The following is a 23,348-nucleotide window of genomic DNA, read 5'->3' as shown; positions in this document are numbered from 1 at the left end:
GTGCCACAAGAAGCCTCACAAGCAGGGAGCTTGACTTGCTGAGCTATTGCTCACTGAACCAAGGGTTTATGGTGAATGCAAATCTAAAAGTCATAGTCAAGAGGAGACAGTATAAAAGAGGGGTGATTGAATATTTATACTGCATCATTCAGCACTAATCTGGGGAGAGAAAAAATAGCTGCTAAGTCATGCCTCACCAGGATTCCTGGATTTAGTAGCTAGATGTACAAAACAAGAAAAATATTGTTCTCAGTTTTGTAAGCTTATATCTCTGTCACCGCTCTCATTATTGCTTTTGCTGGGTCTGTTTCGTCTCAGTGCTGCAACCCTCAGAGCATCTCATGAAAGTACAGGACACCTTAAGAGACCATCAGATCTCTTAAGTCAAAGATCAGACTGGTTAGTGTGTCTCTAGGCAAGTCTGGGTTGTATCGTTGATGGTCCAGAAATTGTATTTACAGCTGAACCATTGACCTGTCCTTGCATTGGAAAAGATTGCACTATCAGGACCTGTTGCCATCTTCCACACAGAATAAATCCAAATAAATGTTTGTCCTAAAGATTCATGTAGTCTTTCTGCTGACAGTGAAATACACCCATCGGTAGCAATACTTCGCTGCTGAGAGAAATGGTTGCCTATTTGTTTTATGTCGTGATACTACTTTTTGCATAGAGTACAGGCTGCAGAAGCCATGAGTCTGATGGTGTTGAGGATGTAATACAGTTTCATTATATTAAAATCCAAATTTGCACAGTGCCAGATCTCCTGAAAGAAATAACTTCTTTTTAAAATATGATTTGTAATAATCAAACAAGATTTGCTTATTTTTCAAAGTGATGGGTTTCCAGGGAAGCAGAAAAACTCTGTTTACACAGGTTCAATCATCCCTTTTTGAAAACAGTAATTATTATGTTATATGATCAGTAGTCAAAATGAGTCACAGTACACTACTATGCATACCATCATCTCAAAGATGACTTCCTAAATTATGTATGTGATAGTTACCACTGTGACCAAGATTAGGGGCTAAGTTTGGGACCATTAGTGTTAAAAGCAATACTTTATAGCTTGAGCAAAAAACTGTGCAGCTGGAGGCTGTGACAGACTTTAATCCCATGTGCAGGGAACACAGAGCAATACAAATAACAATGCTGCAGCCGAGGGGGTTCACATGCATGCAGATTAGCAAAAGGAGGCACAAGTGGTGTTTTCAAATGAAAGAGCTGGGACTGAGACTAAGCAATCATAGCAGCAAAGGATAACTCTGCTAAGCAGAGATGGCAGCACCTGGTTGAGTGCTTCAGAGAACTGCTGATCTCTGGATGGAGCTGCTGGAGGCTAGGTGGGTACCCCAAGCACCCAAACAAAGTCAAGACAATACAATATTTCCATCTTTGGAAAGGAGAAGAGATATGCGTTGAGTAATATTGGTTTTCAAAGGCTATCTTTGTCATTTTAATCCTATTGAAATCCCTCTGTCAGAGCCCCCCAAAAAATTTTCTAAGATTTTCTAGACTTTCCCATTGAAAAAAAAACAACAGTGCCTTCAGCCTCACTTTGCCTTTAAAACACTTGGTATTACTGTCCTCAGTGGAAATTTTTGCCCGCTAGCATCCGTGTGCACTGCACTTGGCAGGATGATGTGCACGCTTCGCGTTATGTAAGGTGCTGCATCATGTGAATAATGGAAGTGCTCAAGGAAAGCCCTTTTTGCTGAGCTATTTTTGGTACTCAGACCGAGCTCAAGCACACGAGTTTCATTGTGAAAAATAGGAATCCAAGTCTGAATGGCTTTCTCTCTCTCTCTCTCTCTCATCTTGCTTACTTAACAGATTAAAAAGCACGTAGCTTGTGCTGTAGATAAACACCCTCAAGATATTGTGGTTACTTTTATCTCTCCAGGGCAATTGCATTAGTACTTTAATGTAACTGCGCAGAAAAAATCCAGTAGAAGATAAATACACCAAAATGATCATTTAGCTTGAAGTTATAGTCCTGCATACAACTGCAGAGAACCAGTTAAATAATAGACACATTTCAACATGTTGCTATGTCACCTTGTGACTTCATCTGAATGTCCTTGTGTGTCTTTTTATTGTGAGCATGAATGGGCTAGGAATGGCTTTAGTTAACATTAGTAAAAGTGTCTTTGTTGTTTATTAAATGGACTTACTACAGTGAGTTTAAATATTTAAACAAAAGAATCTTCTCAAACTAGAAAAACATTTTGATGTGAATCCTTAGTCTAGCTCTAGGCACAAGTCTAAAGAGAGACGGGAGTCCCCAAAGAACGAGTAACCCGTAGGAAAAGAAGCGGTTTCAGCCATGGGGGTGGTGTCCAAGCAATGGATCAAAAAAGTTCAGTATGAGCAGTCTGCCCAGGTGGACAGACTAGGCTTACTGGAAATGCAGATTTTCCAGTGAAAAGCAAACACAGACAAAGAAACTGCGGAAGAGAGAAATTGGGTTTTATAAGGGCTTGTTTACAGGTGCCATGAGAAGTGAAATGAAAGCTTTTCCCTCCCTTATTGGAGGATGGAAGGTAAAAAAGCTCAAAACAATTATGTGTTTCATGTGTTGTACAGCTTCAGACACAGTAAGATGATGGACTATATGGGGTGGATTTTTCACCCCAAACCAAGAAACAGAAGAAAAGGATAGTTGCATTTCAAGGGAGAGAATTCAGAAAACCATATACAAATCTGGGTACATTAAGCATTCTGTAATCAACAGCAGACTAATTAATGGAACGTGTAATACCAGTTCCTGAGAAAGATCTCCAAACATTAAGTCTCATATATCTAAGCATTCATTAAAGCTGATTGGTAGAGTACAAGTGCACAAGCTGAAGTAATGGAATGCAGGTACCAGAGTAGAGGCAAAACCAGGAAACAGAGTCAGGAGAACAAATTACAATTTTTGGGGGAAAAAACAAAACAAAACCAAACCCACAAAAATTGAGGACAGGGATAAAATGCCTAGTCTAGAGGTGGTGGAAACCAGAGAAGTGGAAAACTGATGTGGTGTTGGTAAGGCTGCAGAATGGTCAATCTTTATATCTGCTGGAATGATCAGCCAACACAGAGTACTCTGTGGGAGCAGGGGACAGACGATCAAACCGTAGGGACCAGGCACGGCACCAAAGCATCACGTAGGACATGAGACAGTATAATGACTCATGTTAGCCAGCTTGCAAATACTTTAACAAATTACTCCTTAACATTAAATAAAATATGAACAGGATCTTTGCACTCTAAGGAGCTACAGAACAGTAATATTACAACATTTCAGATCTGGGATGACGAGGTGACTGTATGCTGCACCACCTGGGACAGGTAGGACTGGAAAGGCCAGAAGGAGTACTTGATAATTTTTTTTTTGTTTGCTTGGTAGTCTTACTTTGCTTTAGAAACTCCGAGTCCTCTCTTGTACCTACCCAGCACGCAGTGGCTGAAAGGATCAGCTCTGAACTGACAAGCCTTGGGGGCTGAAGTTTGCACTTCACTTGAGTGAGTTTGTCCTGGTACTTACTCATGAGCAGCAGGAAACGCGCCAGAAACGAACCCTGCAGTTTTCCAGCTCATGAAAGGTACTCTCCAGCTGGGTGCAAAAGTCTCATTTTTTGTTACACCTAGGGGACAGTGCAAACTGAAAATAGGGCAAAGGAAGCTAGAAAGAACCAGGAAACGGTGTTCTTATTTTTGATGCTTTAAAGCAAGAAGAAGTAGTTTTTCAAGAAACGTCTGCCACAGGCATAAGCTCTTGTTTTCCAGCTTATTTTAGAAAATGATGATCCTTTCACTGGATGTGTTCTGGTCCACCTCATTTCAGGGGAAAAAAAGCCAGTGAAAAATTGTCAAATATGTATTTCATGATAAAAAAAATGAAGAAAGGGGAATTCAGAAGGAGTACGTTTAACCTAACCTGCCCCTACCCAAGACTCCAGAAAGACAGTGAAAAGCCATTTCAGTCCCAAGATTTAGCCTTAGGCTGCACAAGGGGTTAAGGAAACAATTTTGTCCCAAAGTTGGCTTCTTTATTCTTTCCCTGTAGGAAAGAATTCTTTCCCACAGTCAGGACCCACTAAGGCCCTGGTCTCAGAGTTTCTCACTGCAGTGATGGTTAGGTCCTCTTTCCAATGCAGGCGTGAAGGAACCTGGGAGGAGAACTGTTTCTGATCCCACATCGCCAAGGGTCCATCGCAATTCTTCGTATCAGTTCTGAGATCATTTTCAACAGCAGAGTATTTCAATGTGAATAAAAATCAATTAGTATTTCTGCAAGAGAATGAAAGGGTTGGGCTGTTCGAGCCAAGGATAATGCAGGCTGAGAATACCGGTGTTGCTGTATCCGTTTATTTCTACCCTGACTGGCAACTGTGCTCGCCCTGTGCATCTCCAGAGCATAGTACACCAGTTGTACCAAATTACACGGTAAATTGGTGAGATGGGCAAGTGTTCAGTAGGATCCATGAAATGCATATTTACATCTGACCCAATTAATCCCATTCTCCACAGGGGATAGAAGCTGCTATTTGAATGTAATTAATTGTGAAGCATTCTGTAATGACGTTGTCCAAATGACATTGTGAAAAACCAAATTATATTAACTAGATCGTTGAAACCTCATGCTGTCTCAAGATCTGAAAAACTTCATGAGTTCTAGTAAATCCAGTTTTTATAGTACTTTTAAAAAAAGTGGTGTTGAAACCACTTGTTACTCTATCTTTTTTTCCAGAGGGAAAACAACACTGTTTAGTCATTCCTGTTCAAGTTAACAGCCATTGCTTATGGTAAGCTGAGCAGTCAAAGTCTGATTCTGACAGATTTAGTTTGATTTAATGATCAGGCATGTTTATTTCACTTGATCCACTGGTAGAGCAAGATGCTATTTACTGTAAATAGGGATTTCCATTGAAATTTCTCTGGTGGTCTGATTTTCTTTCCTTTTTTTTTTTTTTTTTTTTTTTTTGGTAGTAATAATACTGATCTGTCTTGCACAAAAGAAGCAGTTGCCCAACTGGGAGTAGATGGATAGGTGGATAGGTGGGGAAGGAGATTTTTCTTTGCCACAACATGTGGAGGGGGCTAGGGATAGTTACATTGGAAGGAATTAACACCTTGAAACTCCACATTTTCTGAGTGCTTGTTGCTGAGTCTTCCCAGAGTCCTCACAAAGACCTGTTTCAAGTTGGGAGGATCTGAAAACTCCGTGCCAAGCCCAGCCACAGGTCACTAAAAATTTACCCGCTTCCACTCCCTGTGACTGGACTCTCCCCATGGCATCTCAGAGCCGGCACAGCCCTAGCTCTTCCCACACAACACTTCTTTACTACAGCAGGATCAATGTCAAGAGGGACTTACTATTGGAAAGCTCAGTTTTCCAGTGGTTGGTGGAATGAATCTGGCATACTGATACTGAGTGTGCCAGAGTGTTTTTAGCTCCTGGAGAAACAGATTGGAAAGCTCAGAAAAGGTTGTTTATGGTTGCCAAAACACGTGAAGTTACAGAAGTCCAGAATCCGACCTGTGAATTTCTGCATTGAGCCTGTAACTTCAATAGCATAGTTCTTCAAATCATTTAATTTCTAATTTGTGTGTGTAATTTCTCATGCAGATACAGTGTGTGCATTGGTACACACACATTCATAATCCACTTGCATAAATGCAAGTTATTTTACCAAGGTGCCAAGGTTTTAATTTCGTTGTGATATCATGACGAGACTCCTAGGAGACATGGCACTTTTGTTTTCATGCCTCACCTCACTCTCTTCAAGTGGTTCTCCATGTAGTTTTCTGAGTTAACTCTTGCTGCTAGTCATGTGGAAGTGCTCTGCCTATGACTGACTCATTTAGCTTTCTGCTAAGCCTTCCCAAGCATACCGGTGGTAGAGACTTGCCTTCAGGTACTCTGTAATCTTCATCTGTCAAAAGGATAACTAATTAAGAACGGAGATCACAAACCCTGCTCATCAGAGATTATCTGAGTTGCACAAACGTGAGATCTTGCATGCCATTCTAGGAAAGCAAGTTGTGCGCTTCCTCTTCAGGATGTAAAGTCTTACAGGTGCCTGCATCTAGCAGCCCTGATATGCTCTAGCACAAAGTTTCCGAGAAATTAATCTATTAACTTAAGTCAGCTTTCCCTTTCACTTCCATGGAGGGCTGACTTTTCTAATGTGGTTTGTTTCTGTTGTCAAATTGGCAGGAAGGAGCTATACAGCAGATATTTATGCAAAAACCAAAGGGTATTACCACATTTATGGTCTTCAGGTTTTGCAAAGCACAGCATAGTGCCAAACACTAAGTCTCCTCCTTTGCCCCACCTGCAGAATTTTCATCTTGTAGGCTTTTTTCTCTGTTGAGTATGGCATGCAAGGGAAATTATAGCAAGTCTGATCAAGTGTGATGTCACTACGGGTTGGTGACCAGATAGAGGGAACTTCTGCATCACAGGATGCTCTTTTAGAGCCCTTGGTGACTTCTGTCTGGAAGACATACAAGGTCCTAGTACTCTTTTTTCGCCATTATGTACCTAGTTAGATGAATTACGATGTATTTGTCTGGTCCCATGTGTTTCATTGCATGTGCAGCATGGGTGCTTCTACTGCATAAATACTCTGTCCTAACTTTGAAAGACTGGTGACCCTGCCACTGTCACAAGACTTCCCATGTGAAATTTGGGGGACATTCTTGTGTTTGCAGATATTTACACCCATGAGTGGATACTCAAGACTTCTGAAAAATCACTTTATGGTCTTGCTCAATAATTTTCCAGCCCTTCCAATAGATTATATAGCTATTTCCTACAACCTTCCAGTGGCTCTTGCAGAAGACAACTACCTTTCTTGTAAGTTTTGCAAGTTCTTGCCCCGTTCTTCACAGAGGAGCAGTGGCAAACTATGCAGCTATTCAACTGCAGTTTCCTGATTAGACCATAACGTCAGCTAATCTTCCATCAGTCAGGTCCCCCCTTGGGTATATGTGCATGTATATCTGTGTGCATGTGTGTGTAAAATGAAAAAGCAGAGGAGGCATAACATATTTTAGATATTATTCTCCCTAAATTAGCTTTACACTGTATTTCCCACATAGGTCACTGGATTTCTTTTGTGTCTGTCAGCCTAGTAATTGCCAGTTTCCCCCGGGCTCTCATATGCTGGCACTTTCTGCCATGCCTGGGATTCAGCTTTTTTGAATTTATTAATTCTAGTTCTCTCTCTGAACCTTTTACGTTTGGGTATCATGCTTCTCACTCTAAGTAGCCTCACCAGTATTTCTAGTAGTGATTTCCCTAGCAAAACTAAAGAGGATTAGTTGTTTTTTGATTCATCTTCTACCTTCAAAATTATTGCTCTACATATCTTTTCAAAATTACTTTTCAACCCTTTCCTACCAAGCGTGAGCTTAGTTGCTCTTCCTACCCGGTTTGCAAATCTGTTTTTTGGCTTTTCAGCCTAGCCAATGTACACTTCATGTACCATTTGTTTTCAGCTTAACAAACCTTTCTACCTAACAATAGCCAAATTTCTTATCACAAACCCCATAAAACTGGATTCCTATCAGAAATAATAGATCTTTATTATAGATTTTTTAAAAAAAATGCTTGTGAACAATTGTTTTAGTAATGCTTCCTGAAAGGTATAATATTGGATTTAGATTCTTGTTTTCAGGTTTACAAAATTAGCTCGTCACCTGTTTAAGCTAAACATGCTGCATTATAGTCAGAAGGCAAAGGAACTTGGTAGGACCATTTTTCTGGTCGTTACCCACACTAGGAAGTTAAATAGCCAGTCTAGCTCTGAAATTCATAGGGTAGCTGTTCAGGAACTGGCTGCATCTCCTTGCTGTGGGGAGTTCCATCTGGAGATGATAAACCCCGAGAAGGCTGTCCCATGTTAAGCCAGGACTCTGCCGAGCTGTACGTCCTTGATGCATCCTCCTGGGCTCCAGGATTTTGCAGCTCAAGGACTTTCTAATCCAGAGGTGGTATTTTTGTGATGAGTAGCCTTTACTATTTATGGATAGAGCAGCCAGTTCAATGTGATGATTTATGAATTATTAAAACACTTTTCTTAAAATTGCTATGAGTTGTTCATATTAGCTCCTCAGCACTCGTGGGACTTGGAGCACATATGGCCGCTGGAGCTGCCAGGAGTGCGTGTCGGGAGTGAAGAGGGTGTTGGAAATGGAGGGAGATCTTGTGCACAGTTAATCAAGAAAGAGAAATAACCAAAGCTGTGTATTAGATGAAAGCGAACAGGACGACTAATGGTTTTGCAAATTGTAATGCATATTCACAGGGTTCAGTCGGTGTTTGTCATGAACAAAGTAATACTGAGTTCAGTGACTGTGCCCACAAGGAGAGCGGGGTTGAAAGAGAAAGGAGGAGAGCTGGTTAACGCTAGTTTTCTTTCCTGATCTGAGGTATTTCTATTTGTACAATTGCATGAACAAGAGCAGGAACAAATTTAGCATATTTGAGGACTTAGCATAAGCCAACTTTATCCTGCCATTTCAGATTTCTCAGGTGGTGGTTGGGGGGCCATAATTAAAAAATAATAAATCATGAAACACTAAGTCAGTGCTGCTGTTCCAAATCTTCACCTTCATATTGACTTCAGATCTTACATAAAAGCAGTTGATTAGCTAGCTGTTGCAGTTCTTTTTTAAAATGTTTTTGAGCACTGCCATTTTGTTTCTTATTTTGGACATATCCTAGATTTGTCTGTCATGTACTACGGCAGAGTCAGTTCTGTATTTTTTGCTAATGGATTAGTCTTTTATTATTCTGCCCTTACTGTTGCCTGTGCTGGATCCTCACGTGGTAGAGATACAAACTGTACTTTTTCATAGGGACCAAACAGGAGCGTGAAGAAAGAGTAATAAAAAGTCCAGAGAGGGTAGCTTTTTGCAGGCACAAAAAATGTTGTCTTGCTCCCTAGCTGTAAATGCTCTTTTTTTTTTTCAAGTTTGCACAAAGGGCGTTTTTCCGCAAATACTCGACAGCTTTTTTAAGATACTGTGGTGCCTTATGCTCCTGTTCTTCTATTAATTCGAGATACTGGGGATGCCTGTTTGTGTTGTTTGTCTCTTATTTGCTCTTTGATCTTTGTTCACTTTCCCTTGTGGCTTATATTGTGTTATTTTGTTGTAAAAATAATCTATCTGAATTTTGCTTTTTGATGCGTGAAGACCAGTGATTTTGTCACCCTTCTTTGTTCTGTTACTGCTTGTCCCTATGTTTATCCCCTTTGTATCTTGTGGGTATTTGCGTAGCTGGGGTTGAATGTCAGACTTATATCACGACGACAGATTTTTTTCATCAGATGCGGTGTTTGAACCTAACAGCTGTTATCTCCTGGATATTTTTCGAACCCCACATGGGGCTAATGGATGGTTTTATTGTACGTGGCATCTCAGCCAGTGTTCTCAGAGTCTCACTTTTTCGCTGTCACTGCTGTACATTCCTTGCTGCCCAACCTGACTCTCATGAGTCTGTCGGATATTTATCTCCTTCAGCTATGAAACAAGAAACTAGTTCTCCTGCAATGAGATCTTATTCATCTGAGGGGAGACAGAAAGGTATTTTAGGGGGCATACCACACCTTATCTCTTGTGTGAGTCGCAGGCTGCCTTAGTCCGAGGCAGATGTCTCCAGTTCGAAAGCCCTGTACCCCAGGGGTACCGGGGTGCCCAAAGGGTAATCAACATGCCACAGTGGGATGTGAATTTTGACCTTTCTTTTCCTGCAAGTCCTGCCCTCTTGCCTTCTGTATCAAAGTGAAGATGTCTTAGGAATTGGTACCAAATTCATGTGAATCTGGGGATCCTTTCTGCTGGCAGTTTTCGAAGCTTCGAAGCAAAGAAGCTTAGACTTTAGCCTCTTTGCATGTTTAAAGCATTACAGTGTAGAGAAAGATGTTTGGCCTGGACGGTTATTGATTTCTATTCTGTTCTTCAAACTACAAATGCAGAATCGTAGGATGGCAGGGAACAGGACCAGAAGAGCCCTTGAGACCCAGCTGGCAGAGCCAGTACCATGAACACGCTGGGAGATTTAGAGTTGCTGAAAATATTAATCAGTGCTGTTAAACAGTTTCTTCTGTAATGTGCCCAATATATCAGGAGTGAGTTTAAGAGAGATTTGTGAGGGATTGTTCCTCAGGGAGACTGTGAGCGGAATTATCTCTCTTTCTGGATGTGCTGACCCATAGCTGAGTATTTCTGATTTACACCCTGTAATTCTCCTTGACTTGCAAGTACTCCTGGAACAAAGGTCAGTAAAAAAGTCTCTGAACAATTATTTACCATTCTGGACAGGAATAATGGCAGGTTCTTTCTGTCCTAAGGCTCTTTGGTTCCCCTTCCTTCTGCAGCAGCGCAGGTTACAGCTGCAGATTTGCTGCTGAAATACAGCTACACGAGTTTGTGTATGGTAACTCATGCCAATCTCCTACCGAGCTGTCTGCTTTCCGAGTCTGTGCTCTCATCTTTCCTTAGCACCGAGAACTGCCCTTCACCCTATAGCCCCTTTTAGAGGTTACTCCTAATTTTAATTTCTGTCTGGACTGAGGAAATAATTTTTCAAAGCACAGATGAGGAGCCAGGGTTAATCCAATACTTATTTTGACAGCGACAGAAAACCCATAAATGCAAGATGCAGTCTAAAAACAACCTGCCAGAGCAATTAGCTCAGTAATCAGACATTTAAAAAACGGTGGCAGAAGAGCAGACCTATGGATTAAGATGCATGATAATTTTCTTCATTTAATAGAAAAGTATGCAGAATTTTAATTATGATCAGGAGATTTTACGTTTGCTGCAAGTACTCATGTGGGTTGCTAACGTGACAACTGTGGTTTGACAAGGAAGGACCACACAAGGCAAGATTTGAAAACTGGCAGATAGGAATACAGCGACTATTTCATTTTGGGCCCTGCAAGAGAACGCATATTTGAAATGAATATGTGACAAGTGGGGAGTATTGGATTTCTGTGTGAGGAGTTGACAAGTCAGACAAACAGCAGCCATATATTAGCTGTGATGGTGAAAAGATCACATCATCTGTAACCTTTGAAGCAACAGGAAAACTGAACGCAACATCATCTCATAATGATCTAAGAGAGAACTGTCTTTATTTTTTTTTCTCCCTGGTTATATATAGCTGTTAGAGAGGGCCCTGCTGAGCAGAAAATGGAGCATATGATCAAGGGCAGTCCAGTGAGTCAATTTACTGACTAATACTGTAGATTATCATGTCAAATATATAGCACCAGCAGTATGAACAATAATGAAGCCTAGTTTATTTCTTTCCTGTAAATTGAAATGAAGATGTAATTGGAATTGTCACACCTTGGATATATGAGCCAGATTCTCTTAATCATCCAAAACAAATTGCATTATTCTTTATATTGACGTTTATTTTAGGAGCCTTTCCAAGACTGGCAGGCTGAAACCATCTATTTAAATGTGTCAAACACATTTAAAATATCCTCTAGACAGCTGTCCCCTCAGGTGATGGTTCAATGGTCTCATGCTTTGAAATATCTGCTCACCTCAGACCCAAAGAAGGGATAACTCAGTCTTTCATTCTATGGGGAGAAATCATTCAGCACAGCATGATGCAGAGACACTGCAAATGAGCTCCAGGATCATCAATAAACCATCCAGCCACAAAACTGACAGGGCAAGAGACTCATGGAAACCCCAGATGGCCATCGAAAGGAGCCTTCCCTTGTCTGGTCTTCTGCCTTCCTCTGCTTCACAGTGTCAGTGAGCACGTACGTGTAGAGGGATATTGCCAATATTGTGCAGACCTCATGGGTCTCCTTCATTACTTTTGTTTCTTTTCCAAACTACAGGGAGAACATACCCATGCATTTTGTATGTTTGTTTATGGCATTGATCAGTAAGGCGGTATTCTCTGTAATGTCAAATTGAACACCACCTGAAGAGAAGGTACAGTTAGCAATCTGGTAAAGTTTCCACTCCATACAGAAGAGATTCATTTTAATTTAGCTGTACAATACCGGGCTGCTTGTGTTTTACTGGTGTTCAAGCTCCAGGTGAAAGTCTGATCACCTTTTGGTCTGTCAAAATTCTAGTGTGAGCGAAAACAGGGAAATAACATTTGAATTGCAAGTCACTGCCATTCCTTCAGGGATAAAAAGGGTACACAATCAATGTTATTGATTTCTAAACCTCTTTCTCTAAGAGTAGAGCTGAGAATAATTGGAGAGACATTTACTAACTGTTTGCTAAAGATAAGTCACAAAGCCCAAATATTGCTTGTCTGTTAAGCATAACTTCCTGTAGGTGGTGTGTAAACTAATATAGAAATTAGCACAGTGTTATAAATTTAGCACATATAAGTAAAAGCAGATGGTACTGCTGTGATTGGACATGTCATTGGAGCATTCCAGGGCATGTCAAATCTTGAATCTATTACTATTTACATATACTACCACGTTACTTAGTTTTCAGTAGACTAGAACAACATGTGCTAGGCACACACAGCAACTCTTTTTGCTGAGTTTCAAACTTTGAGTAAAAATGAAATCCCATTTGCTGGTTTAGCAGCACTCATTGTGTTCATCTTCCAAAGCCTCCAAATGGTTCCTGTTGCATGTTCTGGGTGTTCAGAACAAAGGCACAGACTGCTCCATGGGCCAATGCACTCAGTGATCTTCATCTTTCCACACTAGCAATGGGGGGCAAGCTGTATGTCATGAACAGTAGTGAAAATGAGAAGCGATATATTTCAAAATGCTTTGTGGCCCTGGAAACTCTTTGAGCAATTAGAATCTCTGTGGATATCCAAAAGTGGAAGCTTTTCATTTTTAAAAAATCAACTACTTCCTGGTTATTCTTGAAAGGTAGAATAACACCTCTCGGTCCAGAGGTGGTCTTGGCAAGGTGGAGCTCTACCTTCATGATTTGTTTTTTATTTGGAGAAAGAGAATTTATCCACAAAGAGCAGAAAGGGCCAGAGCAGATAGGGGTTGAGGAAGGAACTGAATTTTGCAAGCAGAAGGTGGAGGTAGAAAAGGAGTCGAGACAGGTGCAGAAGTAAGGAGACAGGGAAGCAAAAGGACTAAGAGTAGCTATTGAATACCATTTCCTTAATCAACTCGCCTGTGTTTCACATTAGTGGTTTTAAGACCCCATTCATGTTTCCAGCTCACGGAACAAACAAACCAGGTTACTGCCCACTCATTACAAATGCACAGTGTGTGCGATATACTATTGTGCAGTATTTAGGCTGCCCCCAAACCCATCACCTTGTCTGATCCTGATGAAGAGCTCCTACCTGGTACTCATGAAACTCTTGGATGTCCAGTGAAGTAGAAACTCGTGCTGCCGGGTCTCTTTTTGTCTTGGGGGGCCCCTGCACTGCTTCATTCTCTGGCTTATTGGCATATTTCCTGAACACGATCCTTCCCTAGGTGTTATCACCTCCCAAAAGTGGGACCTCAAGGTCAGGTGGTTGTAGGCCCTCAAAGTGAGTCCTGACCTCTTCAGTATACCCAAGGACGTGCTTCTCCAGAGCTCCAGCACTGCAAACACCGATTTGGAAGTGCTCCAGGACACATAAAAGATGAAACATACAACCTGCACATTTCAGGAAGGCTGCTGGCTTAGCAACACTTTATTTTGGTGTTATTCTAGCGCTCTGTCCTCTAGATAAATTAATTAGACATTTCTTCTCCTGTTTTCCTTGATATTCTTGAGCAAAACTTGACTTCAGAGGAGCATCTGAGATCCTCTCCCAAGAATACCTCTTCCATTGCTATAGCCATGCTTCTGCGTTTCATCTGCCTGTACCTCTCAGTGCTGTCTTTTCTTATATTCTATTAAATCTATTGTTTCAGGTTATCCTTTAACCAGTTTTGCCAAGTAATAAAAGTTCATCATCAGGCTATCTGTTGCTTAGCTACTGGCCTGGGCAGATGGTCCTCCTGGAGAGGTGCCATACTCCACCAAAGAGCCTGTTCATGGGCAGAGAGGATTGGGAAGGTTTAACAACCCCTGCCCGTGTGTTTTGTATCCCCACTCCTCAGAACTGCTTTCCCATCTGAAGGGGAAAAGTTAGCAGAAAAGTTAGCATTTTGAGAAGTTATTCAAAATGGAGTTTGCAGTTTGATAAACGCTCTGGGGAGAGCTGCTAACCTTAAGCTGGAATACAAAAATTCTCACTGGGTGCACTTCCCACTAACAAATACCTTTAGGGAATACAAAAGGCATTAGATGACTAAATTAAGTAGATGCCCACATGTGTATGTATGTACACATATCCACATGTGTGGGTGCAGACAGACTGTGTGAGTATGCATATTTGTGTGTGTGTGTGTGTGTATGATACAGTAAAAGAAAAACCTATCAACCAAACCCATTTTAAATGAAATCTTATTTAATTTCCATTGTATGCATACTTCCAATGACCTTGTAGGATTTGTAGATTTATTACTTACCAGATGAGAAAAAAAAAATCTAACAATTCTGTGTAAAGTTGCAATATCAAGTTGTTATAGCACTGAGTGCCATAGATTTTTACCTCATGATGAATGTTTATTTTGCTGTGAATAAATAATACCAGAGTTTTATAGAGCAACCCTCATAGAAGCAAATCAAAATGAAAATATAGAAGCCTATTTGTGTAGTGAATTTCTAATACATTCAAACAGTCAAGATGTTTCTAAGATGCAACAATTTAATTTTAGAAACAAGTTTGAAGAGCAGATAGCTGGCAAATACTTCATTTAACCCGATCACACTTCAGAGCTATTTAAAAACAGCTAGAAAAATTCAGATTGAGATCTTGGTTAACAACAAGAACTAAATGATATGCAAAACTAGAAAGAATAATTTGTGTAATAGAAGATAAGAAAAGAAAACCATCCCGAAAACATTATTTATTGGAAGTCTGGTATTAAGAACTGATAACTGGAAAAGGAAGGCATTTATAATCGGTTGGCTTGTCTCCTCAAGAAAGAAAAAAAATAACACAAAACTTATGAAATTTGCATGTGAACACTTCAAGATTATTCAGATATTCTTGACTATTTTTAGCTACAGAATTTAAATTATTGATATAATTTGCAATATTTAATTTGTTTTGTGCAGTATTTGCATAAATTAAATGCATGAATGTCTGAGAAAGCTCTGGTAAGCTCCATCTGCATTTGTTGGGGTTTGTTCTGGGTGTTTATTGTATCATATGGCTTGAAGGAGAGAATCCACCAACAGAGAGGAAAAAAACTTCTTTCCCCTTCCCCTTCCCCTTCCCCTTCCCCTTCCCTGCACCGAGCAGGGGGCAGCCAATGCTCAGCAAGGGGCACGGATGCCACAGGTCCCAGCCCTTCATCCCCAGCCCTGGTCCTGGCAGGGAGGACAATGTCCACTGTCCCTGGCCTGCCACGCAGCGGGTAGCAAATCGGCCCCAAAAACTGGGGGAGCTGAGGGAATCAAAACCCAAGCCTGAAAAAATCCCCCACAATACATTGTTCTAGAGGGTAATCTGCATGAATCAAAGGACAAATGCCATTTATGGGCCCTATATGCACATATACACTTGCTTCTTTTTTTTTTATTTAAATTTTGACTGTGTGACAAATGAGGTGCTTTGAGATGCCACGGTCAGGGCATGAGGGTGCTCTAACAAAGTCATCTAAGATGATTACAGCTGAGGCAGCAGTCAGTGAGAAATTTCCCAAAGGCGTCATAAAAAACTTCTTCTCCAAAATATTTAAATTTACTTGGAGAAAAGTGCCAGAGAACCTGATGAGAAAAACACTAGGGAGATGGGCGCTCAGATACCCCCCTCCATGACGGGGGGCAGTGAGCTCAGGGACCCCACATGCTGTGATGGCAGTTTCCCCAAGCCTGTCACACACCTGGGGACACCGTGCACCCTTGTCCTGGGTCGGGACTTGCTGGGCGGTGTTGGCCCTGCAGCAGGTCTCAGGGCAGGAGAGCTCTGATTCTTGAGGCTGGGGCTTGAACGCTGGGACAGGAGGCAGGTGGGAGAGCCTGTTTGTGTCTCGTCTCATCTCTCCTGGGGCAGAGGTTTTGCAGAAAGCAAGAGAAAGCAGGAAAGGTGCATTTTAGGTATGTTTCCCTCAGTGCTTTAGGTTTTTCAGGTTCTAAAATGTTAGCAAATGTAGTCTTACTTTACATTTTGCTTTGACGTGCCTGTTAACCACTATTGCACATTCTAGCTGAAATAGTCACATATTTAAACACTAGCTTTGCAGTTTGCTCAGCCTTGCATGCAGACAGCATGAGCAGAAGTTAGTTGCCCTATATCCGACAGATTTCTGGTCAGAGCAGATTATCCTCCAAATCTAGGTCATTAACATGTATTTGTCTGATGTAAAACAGACTAATGTGCCGTTTCCCCAATAAACTGGCCAACCTCTGCTTTCAACAGAGAGAGACTGGCAGAAGAGTTATTCAAGAGCAGTCAAGTCTCCAGACTTCACTGTCCTGAGAGAATTTAATACCCAGGCAAATTATGTCTATAAGACACAGATCACTGTGTCCGGGTATTTTAAGGCATTACTTTCATTTAAAACAAAGGGACACTGTGTCAGGCATAGATCTGCTGTTATTTAGGAGCTGTAACTCTCCATCATAACATCTATGATGCTTTGCAAAATAGCAGTTCATCTGGTTCTCCTTCCCACCCCTAAAATTGAAATATTAATTATATTATGTATAAAATATGAAGTTGAATAAGAAATCCACATTAACTGCATTTGCAAAATTGAGAGAAGGAAGCCTTGCTTTACTAAAGCAAAAGGAAATATTTATTTTTTTTGTAACAAACTGATCAACCTTACTAACTGTATAATCTTTATTATTAAAGTAATCCTTGAAAAATTTAGATTCCACTTAGAGATATTTCAGGTCAGGAAAATATTTTTGCTCCATAACATGTTTAAATTATGTTACTCTTTCAGTTGGATAATGTTCAATTCCTACTTGAAGAGGGCGAAGCCACATTAACTACCATTTCATTATTGTATTAACAACAGTTCACTTGCTGTTCTTACAGAATGAGTAAGTGAATCACTCATGCTTCAGAGATTTTTCTGCTATTTATTGGAGATAGGAGGTATTATTAAACATAGCTTTCTAAAACAAATCTTAATTTGTCCATTGGAAACCATTACCAAAGACAACAATGACAAATTTCTCTTCCATTGATTAAAATGTTGGTGCTATTTATAACACAAAATCTGTTTTACTTAGATTTTATAAGGCATGAGTGTCCAAATGAGAGAAAAAACAAACATCAGTGAGCAGAAAAATCAGTGTTAAGGGAGATAGAAAAGGGGTGAATGCCACTGTCACACACAGAATGGTGGGCCCTGATGGAGCAGCATTATGCAGTAGTATCAGTCAGAGACTGCTCATGTTTCTGATGAAACGTCTTCATGAATATTCAGGAAAAACAATACTTAGGCCAAATTCTGGGAAGTGTTTAAACCTAACTGGGCAGGATTGAGGCGAGAAAGTGACAATTTTATGTCACATTCTGCTCCTCTGAAGACTGGATTAAGGAGGAGTGGGAATGGCATCTGGCGTGGGTGAGCTGGGATCCAGAGCTCTTCAGGGTGGAACAAACCAGAGAAGTTTGTTAGTGACATCTTTATTACCAAATGCCACCAGAGCTTGCTCCATCTTCCCTTTTACACCCATCTAAGAAGCTGGAACACATAGGTTTACTATGTAAGTCATCTCTTTCTGTACCAGCAGGGTTTAGCCTCAAGGCAGAACTATGTGAAAAGAAAAAACGTAGCACTCAAAGTATGAAAATTAGGGAAATACAGGACATTTCAACATTGGTTCCAGCTCCTGGCATATTATCAAGAGGTGGAAGACCTGTATTCCCATAGGACATGTCATATACGCTGAGAGGGAATGGCCTCTGTTCCAGACTCCTTTCTCCAGCAGTGGTCAGGCACAGATATTGAGACAAGTTGTATTTAAAAGCTCCAAGACAAACCCAGAAGGAATTTTCTGTCTTCTGAAAATAAGCAACCAAGGGTGCACTTTTGCATGAGCTAGGTTGCACTTTCAATAGCTGCACATGGGTCTATAAATCTGTGGCATTGTGCTATGTTCATCATCTGAAAGGTTCTCACACAATGATTTACACACACAAATGAAAGATAACTTCCTTTTAAAAATAAATTCTCCCTTTCTCCTTCATAGTGCTTTTCTGTTTTATGTAGTTTCCTGCACTGGAAAAAAAAAACAAAACAAACAAAACACAATAATGACAAAACCCCCCAAAAACATAACCTACTTATTTTCCTTCCATTTATTAATTTTCACCATGATTTCATGATCTCTGTGATATCCTCCCCTAAACACAGTATTTCAGTGATGACAAGTTCTCATCTACTTTGTTTCTCCTCATGAAGAAAAAGTCTTTAATCATCCTTGCTGCTCCTCTTTGTATTTTATCGAATTCTGCTATGTCTTTACTGAGTTTGAGTGACAAGAGATGCTCCTTGTGTTCAAAAACTGATCACACTGTGAGTGGATAAAGTGGCAGAATTATGTTTTCTGTATTATTTGCCTGTTGTCTGACTGCTGCTTAGCAGCGGACCAATGTTGTCAGAATCATCTACGTGGTAATTCCCCAAACTCCCATCTGGGACAGAACCAATTTTGAGCTCATTACTGTCTATGTGTAATTAAGGTTATCTTCTGCAATGTGCTTTACCTTGCATTTATCAACCCTGTATTTCATTTACTGCCATTTTGTTACTTAGTCACTCAGCATTTAGATATCTTTCTGGAAAGCCTGGTTCAGATTTGTCTGCTTTGAACAGCCTGTTTCATCTGCGTACCTTTCCCTGGGAACCTTTGTCCCATCTAATTTATAAATCTGTTCCTTGTTACTCGTTCTCACATAAATTCTTGGGGATTCCCTCCAGCGAATCCCTCAGTTATGAAATAATTCTTTTACTCCTAAATTCTGTTACTGCCTTTTAAATAGTTAACCAATGAAAGGACCTTCCCTCTTGTCTCCTGACAGTTTAGCTTTGTAAGAGCCTTCTGTGGGGACCAAAAGAGGATTTGAAAGTCCAAACATGCTTCTCAGCTGAACTACCTTCATCCACATACTCAATGACTCCTGAGAACTGAAACCACGTGAGCACAACTGTCTTTGCAAAGCAGACCGTGAATTATGTAAAGTACTGAGAGATGGGAGGCAACTCAAAATCATCAAGATGATTTAGGAATTAAGTCTCCAAAGCTATTTTGATGTCTAATTCCTATTGATTCTATTTTGCATTCAAGTCTGAATTTATTGTGGGTTTCTAACTTTGTGCTTATGAATGCCAAAAGGAAAATTTCTCTGATATTCTCTATGCTATACCTAAAATTAATCTCTTATGTCCTTGAAATTTAATTAAACCAGATAGTCTTTTAAATCGTTTGCCCACCATATGTTGGAAAAAGAGTAGCAAAATTAAACGAATAAATCACATCAGAGAGTAAATTAAATACACTGTTTGAAGGCAACCTCTCTCTCATTTTCCTCATTGTTAAAACTGAGTCAATGCTGACAATAAGCATTTAAAAGTGGTCACGACAAAGCACTTCAGAATGCATTGTACAGAAAGATGTGCATGCAAGGCATTGAATGGACTAGATTTTCTAAAGTGTTTTTCACATTCCTGATTGCTTTGATGTGAAGTATGAATTACATTCTAGACCTGATGGAGTAGAAATAAAAGCTTTACAAAGATGGAGAAAGCAAGCCATGTCAGAAATATAACCCCCCTGATTTACATGTTGCCTACTGTAAGGCTAAGTCAAGAGAATCTAATGCCATTACTTTGTAAAGCACAGAAAATGACTAAATTCATAAAGAGAAATTAAAAATTGAGGAAAAAAACTTAATTCATGTTTGACGAAAATTGTTTAAAGTCAACACCTAAGGTATGTCCATTATGACACCATAAGATAATACACATAAACCTATGCTGTTGAAAAAGTGTATGCAGAAAGCATTTGCCCAAATCTCAGGAAATGTAATTAGTTTTCAAAGGATGATTCTTCTAAAATACTCAGGAGTGTGAACATCTGAGAGGAAACCAGCAAAAGAATACTTTCATCTTGCTATTTATTTCTTTTCTGTTTCTCATCCTAGCTTGTGACCCTTTTCCCTATGTCTTTATCAAGGACAGATTTAGTTATAACTATGTATTATGCAAGACTAACTTCACATCCCTTTAGAAGGTCAAAGTTAATGACTGCAATGGCACTGGATTCTGTTACTCCAGTTAGTGACCAGTGGCTTCCAGCTGCTCTTTAATTTTGGTTTTAGAATGTGTAACAACACAAGTAGCCTGGGATTTAAGAAAGTGAGATCCTGTCAGGTTTAAAATGCATGAGTTTTACGAGTAATCTGATTGAAATAACGATAGAGAAGTTTGCAAAATCATTTGGACTATTTTACCAGCGACTAAGTTAGTGAACAGCACAGGTTGAAGACTATCTTTGGATGTGTCTCCATGGTGGGGTATGTCAGGTGTATGATATATATAGGTGTATATAGTATATTCAGTATGAACTGAATATCGCCTTGAGAATGAAGGGTCACTCTGCAAGCCCACCAGAAGGTACCCTAGGTAGGTTGCCCAGTAGTTCACCAAGCCTCTAGGTTAGACATAACCACTGTGTTAAGGGAAAGCACATGATCCACTATGTTAAGGGAAAGCACTTGAGGTCAGTTCTTCATCCCACATTTTGAAACATAAAAAAAAAAGGTTCTCGTTGTCAAAGGATCTAAATTTGATTTTCTCTTTCTGTGACTGTTCCTCAAAATCCTTTATATGTAACAGAACATTGGAAGATAATCTAAAATGTCAAATTGTAGTTTTGCCATAAGATTCTGCTGTTTTAGAGACAGTTTTTTTAACTACAACCATACTGCTAAAGTAAATCACAGTGGCAATTTTATTGTTCCTGTGGCTGGTTATCACATCGCTCGTGACCGCAGTGTTCAGCATTAGCCCCCAGTGGAGCAGGTTCATCTGGGAGAAAGCTTGTTGGTATGGTCCACGCCAGAGTCAGCTAACCCACAAGCAGTGTGGGCAACGAAGTTCCAGCACTTTGTTGACCCCCGGTTCCCTTCAGCAGCAGGGGGGAAAGCTCTTTGTCCACACTGCTTCATTTTGGGTGGAACCAGTTTAAGGGCTCAGGGGGCCAATTGGACACAAGCCCAACTCTGCAGTCCCATGGGAGAAGTATCATCCTAGCACAGACATGTGGGTCTTAATCTCTGCAGGCTTTTGTTTTTAATTTTCAACACTATCAGCCGATTTCATTGGAAAGGGTGGAGACCTCACCATCCTGAGCTCTTTCAAGCGACGTCTGGTCAGGTGGAAGAGCTCTGATGGGATCAGGTCTTGCCTGTGAGACTGCAGATGCTGGCAGCACTCAGAGGGCAGGCAGATACCAGGCTCCAAAGACCCGTTGGCTCCTGCTTAAATTCATGTGGTGGTTATGGAGCTGTGGCACTTCCAGGGCTAGAGGTGAGACCATAAGGACGGTGGCTTTGCTTGCTTCCAGTGGCACTTAGATGATCGCAACAGCTACAGCTTTGGTGTTTCTGGTGCCAGAGTTTTTGTAAGAGTGTAATATCAAACATAGAAACAAGGGGCAGGGTAGAAACATGGTACTATTAGTCTTTAAAAAAAGTTTTTCTGATAAAGGCTGGAAAAAAGCTACATAAATACACATTTCTTTGCAACCAGAAAACAGGTCTATGTTGGGAGAACAGGTAACAAACTGACCCAGAGATTTATCAGGGAGAAAGAAATTCAGATCTGCTCAAGCAGAGAAGGAAACCGAGTATGTGCTCCTCATACCCCAGGTGAATGCCGGGCCTCTTATACCCAGGGTAAATCAGCATTTACTGCAGCCCTGAATAAAGAACTCGCATGGGGACTCGGCACACTTCCCTTGGGGTTTTGTGAGAAAAAAGTGGCGCAGCCAACTACCTGTGGGGAGAAAAGCAGGGCTCTAAATCCCATTGGGAAACGAATGGCTCCTTACAGCTAAAAGTTGGGTGCTGAAGATCTGAAAGAATGCGATTTAAAGATCCCTGTCCCCAGTGTCAGATGGCTTCCCACCCGAGGTACTACAGTACCTGTAGGCAGGGCTGTGACGTTGAAGACGAATTGCTCAGCCCCGTGTGACAAAGTCGCGACCCAGCAGGGCACAGTGGAAGTCGGGACTCTCCAAGTCCTGCGTTGAGCTCAGTACATATTTTTTTTCCCCTCCCATAGATCCCTCAGGAGTAACAGAAATTAAATTTTTTAAAAATGAATGAAGTACATATGGCAACACAGCTGCTGAAAATCTGTTAGCCTTTTTAATCACCTCTTGTGTCCTGGGCATGCGTTTTATCCTTCAAACTCAGTAAAAGGGAAAGCGCTGTGAGGAAGGCAGCTCCCTGTATTATTGGGGGACTTTGTGGTGCTACTAAGTCATGCAAGAGAAGTCTTGCCTATGAGACTATCTAGAACTTAGGTCTCAATGGGGTCATCTTTAAAATACTTTACATATTTGTAATCACTAGAACAAGCAGAATTTCAGAGTTTTCACAGAGGGACTGCAAACCGTAAATAAATAAAATTGAAAAAGGAGAGGACCATGCTGCTTTTTCTTAAAGATGGTGAGCTTTTGAAATGAAAGGGATATAAACCCTGGAGAAATGCTGAAACAGCCTTGCAATCCTGCAATTTTCCACCTGCTCATGGGTACACTGTAGAATAGTCGTCAGGCTGAAGTCGCGGGCCTCCAAAGCACTGTTTACTGCCTATCCTCCTTCCGTAAACACTCAATGTCATAAGCAGTCAAAGTGACTATTTCTCATTTGGTAGCCTTGGATCACACTACTGGTTATTCATGTTTGTGTGTCAGCTCCAAGGTAAGGAGAGCAAGTCTGGTGATATATTCAATTCCAGTGCTGGAGCTGGGGAGAGAGAAAAATGCAATTATTGAAAGAGGTGCTTCTGTGAAGGAGCAGTGATTTACATCCTGAGTAGGGGTAAATTATCCTCCCTCCTCACCCCCAAGTTCAGCAAATGTACTCCTTATTCAATATCTTGCTGCTGTGATGTTCTTTCCTGCAGTCTCTGATTCTCTGTTAAGATCAGAAGGCCGTGGTTTAGTGGGAGATATGAGGGAGATGTGAGGGAGTGGGGTCTATGTGAGCCCAAGAAGTGGTCATTTTAAGTCAACAATGAAGTATTTGTCAGTTGAAGAGAAGGTCTTTAACTAGGGCAAGCTGTTGGACACACAACTCATTCCTG

General features: G+C 40.7%; 1 protein-coding gene across 1 annotated transcript in view; it reads left to right on the top strand.

Annotated features, from left to right (window-relative positions):
• The window catches only part of LOC104165957 (glycine receptor subunit alpha-2-like), a gene marked incomplete at its 5' end in the record, with an annotated part of 28,236 nt that overhangs the window by 3,728 nt on the left and 1,160 nt on the right, over positions 1-23,348 (top strand). The gene's annotated exons all lie outside the window — the stretch shown is intronic.

Source organism: Cariama cristata, unplaced genomic scaffold (genome assembly GCF_000690535.1).
Source record: "Cariama cristata isolate BGI_N322 unplaced genomic scaffold, ASM69053v1 scaffold11140, whole genome shotgun sequence".
NCBI lineage: Eukaryota > Metazoa > Chordata > Aves > Cariamiformes > Cariamidae > Cariama > Cariama cristata.
The sequence above is the reverse complement of the archived record's forward strand: the minus strand, read 5'-3'. Positions and strand labels throughout refer to the sequence as shown.